This window comes from Neophocaena asiaeorientalis, unplaced genomic scaffold (genome assembly GCF_003031525.2).
Source record: "Neophocaena asiaeorientalis asiaeorientalis breed wild unplaced genomic scaffold, Neophocaena_asiaeorientalis_V1.1 scaffold38, whole genome shotgun sequence".
Taxonomy (NCBI): Eukaryota; Metazoa; Chordata; class Mammalia; order Artiodactyla; family Phocoenidae; genus Neophocaena; species Neophocaena asiaeorientalis.
The window spans coordinates 601411-610982 of NW_020174556.1; positions in this window are offsets into that span (position 1 = coordinate 601411).

The window sequence follows — 9572 nt, forward strand, 5'->3', positions numbered from 1 at the left end:
AACTGAAAACAAACAAAATTTTTAAATAACTGGATAACCTCCATAGCAGAACAAACATAACAGAAAAAAGAATCAGTGGACTAGAAAATGTATCAATAGAAATTATTCAACCTGAAAAACAAAGCGAAAAAAGATTTTTTTTAATGAACAAAACCTTCAGAGACTTATGCAACTATAACAAAAGAGCTAACATTTGTGTCATCTGTGTCTAAGAAAGAAAGGAGAAAGTGTGGTGCTAAAAAAAAATGTATTTAAAGAAATAATGAGTGAAAACTTCCCAAACTTCATGAAATACATTAACATACAGATTCAAAAAGCTCAGAAAAGCCCAACAGGAGAAATCCAAAGAAATTATGCCCAGACATATGATAATTCAACTACTAAAAATGAAATACAAAGAAAAACAACCAGATATATTAACAATGCTTTACATATAAAGGAAAAATAATTTGAAAAACTCAAATTTTTCATCAGAAACACTGGATTCCAAGAGAGTGGAACAACATATTTAAAGAGATGAAAGAAAGGAACTGTCAACTAAGAATTCTATATCCAGCAAAACTTTCAGGAATGAAGATATGCTTTCAAAGAAATGTTGAAGGAACTCCTTCAGACAAAAGGGAAATAAATGTATCAGAAAATAAATTTGGAATGTCAAAAATTAAGAAAAAGTAATAAAAATGAAAAATATCTGGGTAAATAGGGAGACTATTCTTTTCTTCTTGGTTCTTTAAAATATGTTCAACAGTTGAAAGCAAAAAATATAACAATGTGTGATGGGATTTACAATTTAACTAGATGTAATGTATAAGACAATAATATAAAGAAGAGAAAGTACATAGTAATACATGGTTGTAAATTCTTTACTTTTCTCTTTAAGTGACAAAATACTGATTCTAAGTAGGCTGTGAAAAGTTAAATATGCATAGAGTAAGCCCTAGAGCAACTACTAAAAAACATATAAAGAGATACAATAAAACCACTATACATTAAAATAGAACACTAAAAAAATATTCAACTATTCCAAAACAAGGCAGGAAAAGAGAAATAAAGGAAAAAATAATAGACCAAACATAAATACTAAGATACTAAAATTTTAGACATAGCCCAAATATATAAGTAGCTACATTATACACAAATACTCAAAAAAACAAATGAAAAGACAGAGATTGTGAAAATCGATTTTTTAAGACTCTTTTCCTTCAATAATTTCCTTTTCCTTTGAAATGAAGATATTCCTAGATAAACAAAAGCAGAGAGAGTTCTTTACCACTAGATCTGCCTGCCTTGCAAGAAATGCTCAAGGTTGTCCTGCAGGGTGAAATGAAAGAACACTAAATGGTAACTCAAATCTGTATGAAGAAATAAACATCTTAGTAAAGATATGGGCAATCATAAAAGCTAGTGTTATTATAACAATGGTTTGTAATTCCACTTTTTGTTTTATACATGCTTTAAAGGACTAATATATATTTTTAAAATTATTAGTCTAGAAGCTAGTAATATTGTAACTTTAGTTTGTAATTCCATGTGTCTACATAATTTAAGAGACTAAGCATTTAAAATAATTATTTTAAAAAATGGTTCTGGGCTTCCCTGGTGGCGCAGTGGTTGAGAGTCCGCCTGCCGATGTAGGGGACATGGGTTCGTGCCCCGGTACGGGAAGATCCCACGTGCCGCGGAGTGACTGGGCCCGTGAGCCATGGCCGCTGAGCCTGCGCGTCCGGAGCCTGTGCTCCGCAACGGGCGAGGCCACAGTGGTGAGAGGCCTGGGTACCGCAAAAAAAAAAAAAAAATGGTTCTGAAGAACCTAGGGGCAGGACAGGAATACACAGTCATAGAGAATGGACTTGAGGACATGGGGAGTGGGAAGGGTAAGCTGGGATGAAGAGAGTGGCATGGACATATATACACTGCCAAATGTAAAACAGATAGCTAGTGGGAAGCAGACCCATAGCACAGGGCAATCAGCTCGGTGCTCTGTGACCACCTAGAGGGGTGGGATAGGGAGGGTGGGAGGGAGACACAAGAGGGAGGAGATATGGGGATATATGTATATGTATAGCTGATCCAGTTTGTTATAAAGAAGAAACTAACACACCATTGTAAAGCAATTATACTCCAATGAAGATGTTAAAAAAAAAAGATTAAAAAAATAATATTTATTAGTTTATGTTTGGGGGGCACACATTGTATAGAGATGTAATTTTGTGTCATCTACACCAAAAAGGGTGGAGATGGACCTGTAAAAGAGCAGAGGTTTGTATGTTATTGAAGTTAAGCTGGTGTAAATTCAAATTAGAGTGTTATAAATTTAGGATGTTAAATGTAATCCCCATGGTAACCACACACACAAAAAAAATAGCTATAGAATGTACACAAGAGAAAATGAGAAAGGAATTTAAACATTTCCTACCAAAAAATCAACTAAGCACTAAAGAAAAGAGTAATGCACGAAATGAGAGACAAAAGAGCTATTAGACATATAGAAAACAAAGAGCAGAATGATGACAGAAGTCCCTCATCAGTAATTTCTTTAAATGCAATGGATTAAACTTGCCAATCAAAACACAGAGATTGGCAGAATGGATAAAAACACATGACCTAACTATATGATGCCTACAAGATACTCATTTTAGATTCAAAGATACAAACAGATTGAAAGTGAAAATACAGAAAAAGATATCCCATGCAAATAGTAACCAAAAGTGAGCAGAGTGGCTATACTAACATCAGTCAAAGAAGACTTTAAATCAAAAAAGTTCACAAGAGACAAACAAGACATTATATATTAATAAAAAATTCAATACGTCAAGAATATATAACAATTGGGCTTCCCTGGTGGCACAGTGGTTGAGAGTCCACCTGCCGATGCAGGGGACACGGGTTCGTGCCCTGGTCTGGGAAGATCTCACATGCTGCGGAGCAGCTGGGCCCATGAGCCATGGCCGCTGAGCCTGCACATCCGGAGCCTGTGGGAGAGGCCACAACAGTGAGAGGCCCACGTACCGCAAAATATATATATATATAACAATTATAAACATTTATGCACCCCAAAATAGACTGGCAAAATATATAAGCAAAAGCTGACATAACTGAAGGAAGAAATTGTTCTACAAAAGTAGGTGGGGACTTCAATACCCCACACTCAATAATGGATAGAACAACCAGACAGAAGTTAATTAAACAACACAGTATACCAACTAGATCTAATAGACATAAACAGGACCCTCTCCCCAATAAGAGCAGCAGACATATTTTTCTGAAGTACTTATGGGAAACTTTCTAGGATAGACTGTGTTGGGCCACAAATTAAGTCTCAGTAGATTTAAAACGATAGATATCATACAGATTATCTTCACCAACCACAAGATATCGTACAAAGTATCTTCACCAACCACAATGTAATGAGCTTAGAAAGCCAATAACAGTAATAAAACTGAAAACTTTTAAAAATTGGGGGAAATTAAATAACACACTTTTGAATGATCAGTGAATCAAAGAAGAAATCACAAGGAAAATTAGAATAATTAAATGAATGAAAATGAAAATGCAACATACCAAAACATACCAAAAACCTGGGACACAGTGAAAGCAGTGGTAAGGGGAAATTTATAGCTACAGATGCTTACATTAAAAAACAAGAATGATCTCAAAACAACAATCTAGTTTTACAACTTAAGGAACTAGGGACTTCCTTGGTGGTGCAGTGGTTAAGAATCCACCTGCCCATGCAGGGGACAGGAGTTCAATCCCTGGTCCAGGAAGATCCCACATGCTGCGGAGCAACTAAGCCTGTGCACCATAACTACCGAGCCTGTGCACCACAGCTACCGAGCCTGTGCACCACAACTACTGAGCCTGTGTGCTGCAACTACTGAAGCCTGTGTGCCTATAGCCTGTGCTCCACAAGAGGAGCCCCCATTCTCTGCAACTAGAGAAAGGCTGTGCACAGCAACGAAGACCCAAAGCAACCAAAAAAAAAAAAAAAATTAAGGAAATAGAAAAAAAAACAAACAAAACCTGAAGATAGCTGAAGGAGCATAACAGAGATAAACAAAATAGAGACTAAGAAAACAATAAAGCAAGTCAATGAATCTGAAAGTTGGTTCTTTGAAAAAGTCAACAAGCTTTCAGCTAGACGGACTAAGAAAAAAGAAAGACTCAAATTGTTATAATCAAAATTAAAAGTGGGAACTTGGCCAAGAGAGTGGAGTAGGAAGACTCTGAGTTCACCTCCTCTCACAGGCATACCAAAATTACAGCTATTATCAAAGCAACCATGGATGAGAAAGACCAGAACCTACCAGAAAAGGTCTTCTGCAATGAAAGCTACAAAGATAAAATCACATTAAAATGGGTAGGAGGGGTGAAACCATGGTATAGTCAAGATCCCTACCCCCTGGGGGGTGACCCACAAACTGGAGGATCATTACTATTAGAGAGGTTCTCACCAAGGAGCAATGAGTCTGAGCCTCACACTGGGCTCCTGCACTGGGAAAATGAGCTGCCAGAATGTTTGGCTTTGAAGGTCAATGGAGCTTACTTTCAGGAGATGCAGAGGGCTGTGAGAAATAGAGCTCCACTCTTACATGGCACACACAAAATCTCACATGATCCAGACGTGGGGAAGAAGCAGTAATTTGAAAGGAGCCTGGGTTCAGACCCACCCGCTGATCTTGGAGAGTCTCCCAGAGAGGCAGGAAGCAACTTGAGCTCACTCTGGGGACATAGACAGTGGCGGCACTAATTTTGGGGAGCTCATTCTACCATGTGGACACTGGTGCTGGCAAGTGCCACTTTGGAATTCTCCCTCTAGCTTATTAGCACCAGGACTGGGCCCTACCCACCAGCCTTTTGGCACCAGTACTGGAACATCAGGCCAAGCAACTAGCCAGGTGGGGACAAAACTGCACCTGTCAGCAGGCACGCTGCCTTAAGTCCTCCTGAGCAGAGCTTATAGTTGCCCTGGCACACAGCCTTATCCACCAGAGGGCACAGGACCTGACCACACATACCAGTGTACAGGCACTACTCCAGTACCCCCAGAGTCATGCAGCCAAAGACCCTGGGACCCAGCTCCACTGACCAGTGTGCAGACACAAGCCCCAGGACCCCCTGAGCCCCAAGCCCTAACCATCAGCAGGCTCAAACAACAACCCTAACACCCCCAGGATCTTGCAACAAGAGACACTGGAGTCCAGCTCCACCCACCAGAGGGCTGGCACAATCTTCAGAACACCCCAGACCCCTCTGCCAGCTGTGCCAAGAGCCAGTGACTCCCACCAGTGGGCCAACACCAGCTCCAGGACCCCCAAGGCTTTTTAGCCAGAGATACCAAAACCTGTTATTGCCCACCAGAGAGGCAGCATTATTGCCAGAACTCCCTGGTCCCCAGGTTGCCCACTAGCATACAGACACCAGACCCAGGAACACTACAATCCAACAGCCTGCCTTGTCAGGACTCAGCCAACACACCAGCAGGTCAACACCAGCTCCAAGGTACCTAAGATTTCTCACTCAGCCTCACCAGGATCCAGCACCACTTACCAGCCCTGACAACCAGTAGCTGGCAGCCTCCATACCAAGCAGGGACCAGCAACCAAATGGACCAGGGGCCAGCCATGCCTACCAGGAGAATATCAACGAAACTAAGAACTGGTTCTTTGAAAAGAGAAATAAAATTGATAAATGTTTAGCCAGCTTCATCAAGAGAGAAAGCGAGGTCCAAATAAATAAAATCAGAAATGAAAAATGAGAAATTACAACTGACATCATGGGAATACAAAGGATTGTAAAAGATAACCACAAAGAAAACTATATGCCAATAAAATGGACAACCTAGAAGAAATGGAAAAGTTCCTAGAAATATCTTGAGACAAATGAAAATGGAAACACAACATATTGAAACTTATGGAATGCAGCAAAAACAATTCTAAGAGGGAGGTTCAGAGATAACAATAAAGATTTCTAATAAACAACCTAACTTTAAACCTCAAGGAACTAGAAAAAGAGGGGCATACTAAGCACAAAGTCAACTGAAGGAAGGAAATAATAAACATTAAGGCAAAAAATAAATGAAATAGAGAACAGGAAAACAATAGAAAAGATTAACAAAACTAAGAATTGGTCTTTGAAAAGATGAACAAAGCTAACAAAGCTTTAGCTAGATTCACCAAGGAGAAGAGAGAGGAGGACCCTAATCAATAAAATTATATTTGAAAGAAGAGACATTGCAACTAATACCCCAGAAATACAAAGGGTCATAACAAACCACTATGAACAACTATATGCCAACAAACATGATAACCTAAAAGAAATGATTAAATTCCTAGAAACATACAACCTACCAAGACTGAATAAGGAAGAAAAAAATCTGAAAAGACCAACAACAAGAAAGAATGAATCAGTAATCAAAAACCTCCCAAGAAAGAAAAGTCCAGGACCAGACAGCTTCACTGGTGAATTTTTCCAAATGTTTAAAGAACAATTAATGCCAATCCTCTCAAACTCTTCCAAAAAAATCAAACGGTAGGGACCACCACAAAACTCCTTTCATGAGTCAATTACCAGGTATCAAAGTCAGATAAGGACACTACAAGAAAAGAAAACTAAAAGCCAATATCCCTGACAAATATAGATGCAAAAATAATTAACAAAATACTGGCAAACTTAATTCAGCATTATATTAAAAGGATCATACACCGTGATCAAGTGGGATTTATCCCTGGGATACAAGGATTGTTCAACATGTACAAATGAATAAATGTGATACATTACATCAATAAAATAAAAGATAAAAATCATATGATCATTTGATAAAATTCGACATCCATTCATGATTTTTTAAATCTCAACAAATTAGCTATAGGGGGAACATACCACAACATAATAAGGGCCATATATGACAAGCCCACAAATAACATCACACTCAATGATGAAAGGTTGAAAGCTTTTCTTGTAAGATCAAACAAGACAAAAGTGCCCACCCTCACCACTCCCATTCAACATAGCACTGGAAGTCCTAGTCAGAGCAATCAGGCAAGAGAAAGAAATAAAAGGTATCAGAATTGGAAAGTAAGAACTACAATTGTCTCTATTTGCAGATGACATTATCTTATATGTTTCAATAGAAAATCCTAAAGACTCCACCAAAAAATTCCTGTTAGCTCTAATCAATGAATTCAGTAAAGCTGCAGGATACAAAATCAACATACAAAAATCAATTGTTTCTATACACTAACAAGAAATTATCTGAAAAAGAAATTTTAAAAATCCCATTTACAATACCATCAAAAACAGTAAAATACTTAGGAATAAATTTAACTAAGAAGGTTAAGATCTCTATACTGAAAACTAATACAATGATGAAAGAAACTAAAGAATACACAAATAAATGGAAAGATAAACCTGTGTTTTGGATTAAAAGGATTGTTAAAATTCCCATACTACTCAAAACCATCTACAGATTCATTGCAATTCCTATCAAGATTCCCAATGAAATTTTTCACAAATTAGAGAACAATCCTAAAATTCATATGGAACCAAAGAAGACCCCAAATATCCAAAGCAATTTTGGGAAAGAAGAAAAAAATAGAGGCATCACACTTCCTGATTTCAAACTATCTAAATGTTTTATTATATTTATATTATAAAGCTATCATAGTCAAAATAGTATGGTACTGGCATAAAAATAGATACATAGACCAACTTAACAGACTCAAGAACTCAGAAATAGACCTAGGTATATACAGTTGACTAGTTTTTGACAAGTGCACCAAGAACATGCAATGGGGAAAGGACAGTATCTTTAATAATGATACTGATAGTCAGTGAAAACTATCCATATGCAGAAAAATGAAACTGAACCCTTATCTTACACCACACACAAAGAGTAACTAAAATGCATTAAATACTTAAATGTAAGAAATAAAGCCATAAAACTCCTTGAGGAAAATACAGTAAAAATTCTCCTTGAGGGGCTTCCCTGGTGGCGCAGTGGTTGAGAGTCCGCCTGCCGATGCAGGGGACACGGGTTCGTGCCCCGGTCCGGGAAGATCCCACATGCCGCGGAGCGGCTGGGCCCCTGAGCCCCGGCCGCTAAGCCTGCGTGTCTGGAGCCTGTGCTCCGCAACGGGAGAGGCCACAACAGTGAGAGGCCCGCATATCGCAAAAAAAAAAAAAAAAAAAATGGGCAAAGGACCTGAATAGGCATTTTTCCAAAGAAGACATGCAAATGGCCAACAGGTACATGAAATTATGCTCAACATCATTAGTCATTAGGAAAACGCAAATCAAAACCACGAGTTACCACTTTACCTGTTAGAATGGCTATCATCAAAAAGACAAGAGATAACAAATGTTGGCAAGGATGTAGAGAAAAGGAAATCCTCGTACATTGTTGGTGGGAATGTAAACTGGTACAGCAATTATGGAAAAGTCTGGAGATTCCTCAAAAAATGAAAAGTAGTACTACCGTATCATCTAGCAATCCCACTTCTGGGTATATATCCAAAAGAACTGAAAGCATTATCTCAAAGAGCCATCTGTACTCCCATGTTCACTGCAGACTTATTCACAATAGCCAAGGTACAGAAAAAAACTAAGTATCTGGTGATGGATGAGTGCATAAAGAAAACAGAAAAGAAGATATACAGGTAGTAGGTGAGCACTTAAAAAGATTTTCAACATCACTATCCATTAAAGCAATTAAATCAAAACCACAATGTCACTGTACACCTATTAGAATAAAATTTTAAATAGTGGTAATATCAAATGTTGGTAAGCATGCAGAGAAACTGGGATCTCTCATTCACTTTTGGTGGGAATTGTATAGCCACTTAGAAAATAGTTTGACAGTTTATTAAAAAGAAAATATACATTTATCATATGTTCCACCAATTGCAATCCTCAGCATTTAAAGCAGAGGACTGAAAATTTACATTCACACAAATACCTGTACATAAGTACAGCAGGTTTATTTGTAATAGCCCAAACCTGGAAATAATCAAAATACCCTCCATCGATAAATGATTAAAGAAACTGTAGGACAACCATACCATGGACTACTACTCAGTAATGAAAAGAAACAAACTACTGATGTATGTTACAACTTGGATAGATCTCAAGGGCATTATGCTGAGTGAAAAAAGCCAATCTCAAAAAGTCACATTATTTATGATTCCATTTTTAGAATATCCTCAAAATGAAAAAATTACAGAGATGGAGAACAGAGCAACGGTTGCCAGGGTTTAGGTGTGGTGAGGGGGAAAGGGATGGGTGTGACTATAAAGGGTAGGCAACAAGGGGCAGATCTTTGTGTAATGGACTAGTTCTGGATCAGGAATATGTGGTGGTTACACCAATTTACACATATGGTGAAAGGGTACAAAACTATACATATACATTATACCGATATCAATTTTCCGGTTTTTTTTAAGTTTTTTTTTTTTGGTTTTTGTTTTTGTTCTTGCGGTACGCGGGCTTCTCATTGTTGTGGCCTCTCCCGTTGCGGAGCACAGGCTCCAGACGCACGGGCTCAGTGTGAGATCTTCCCGGACCGGGGCACGAAC